The following is a 1,508-nucleotide window of genomic DNA, read 5'->3' on the forward strand; positions in this document are numbered from 1 at the left end:
CCTCACACCAGTCAAAATGGCTAAAATTAATAAGTCAAGAAATGACAGATGCTGGCGAGGATGTAGAGAAAGTGGAACCCTCCTACACTGTTGGTGGGAATGCAAGTTGGTGCAACCACTCTGGAAAACAGTGTGGAGGTTCCTCGAAAAACTGAAAATAGAGCTACCCTATGACCCAGCGATTGCACTACTGGGTATGTATTTTAAAGATACAAACGTGGTGCTCCGAAGGGGCAAGTGCACCTGAATGTTTATAGCAGCAATGTCCACAATAGCCAAACTATGGAAAGAACCTAGATGTCCATCAACAGATGAATGGATAAAGAAGAGGTGGTATATATACACAATGGAATACTATGCAACCATCAAAAGAAATGAAATCTTACCATTTGCGACTACGTGGATGGAACTAGAGAGTATTATGCTTAGCAGAATAAGTCAATCAGAGAAAGACAACTATCATATGATCTCCCTGATATGAGGAAGTGGAGATGCAATGTGGGGGAGTTGGGGGGTAGGAAAAGAAAAAATGAAAGAAGGTGGGATTGGGAGGGAGACAAACCATAAAAGACTCAATCTCAAAAAACAGACTGAGGGTTGCTGGGAGGAGGGGGGATGGGCGAGGGTGGTGGGGATGTGGACATTGGGGAGGGTATGAGCTATGATGAGTGCTGTGAAATGTGTAAACCTGGCGATTCACAGACCTGTACCCCTGGGGATAAAAATACATTGTATGTTTATTTTTAAAAATTACTTAATTAATAAAAAAAATAATTGATGGAACAAGTAAATAGAAAATCAGCAATGACCTCTGTGTTCAGAGGTCAGCAGTCTATGGCCTGAGAGTTAAATCACTTCATCTCCCTGCCTCACCTGTTTTTGTAAATTATATTTTATTGGGTGAGAGACAAGCTCATGCATTTATGTATTGTCAGTGGCTGCTTTCACATTACAACACAAGATATATATGGCTGCTTTCACATTGTAGCAGAAGAGTAGTATTTAGGAGGAAATTTATAGCAGTAGGTGCCAATATTTTGTACAGAATGAGAATAAAAACCAACATAACAAACTTTGTGAAGCACCACCAAAGCATTACATAGAAATTTATAGCACTAAGTGCCAATATAAGAAAAGAAAAACAATCTGAAATAAATGACTTCAATTTCCACCCCAAGAGTAGCATAATTGTGACAGTGATTCTATGGCCTGCAAAGCCAAATTATTTCCTGTCTTTCCCTTTAAAAACAAGTTCACTGATGCATGACATACAAGAAGAGTACAACCACTTTGATAATAGACATTTATAGAGCACTCCGTTCAACAAAGCAAAATACACATTCTTTTCAGGTGCACATAGAACACTTAACAAGAAAGACTGTATTCTGAGACACATAACAAGTCTCCATTAATTCAAAAGGATTAAAGTCGTATGACATATGTTCTTTGATTACAATAGAATTAAATGGAGGCAATGGATATATCTGTCAAATCGTCATGATGATGGT

Source organism: Neovison vison, chromosome 6, assembly GCF_020171115.1.
Source record: "Neovison vison isolate M4711 chromosome 6, ASM_NN_V1, whole genome shotgun sequence".
NCBI classification, from domain to species: Eukaryota; Metazoa; Chordata; class Mammalia; order Carnivora; family Mustelidae; genus Neogale; species Neogale vison.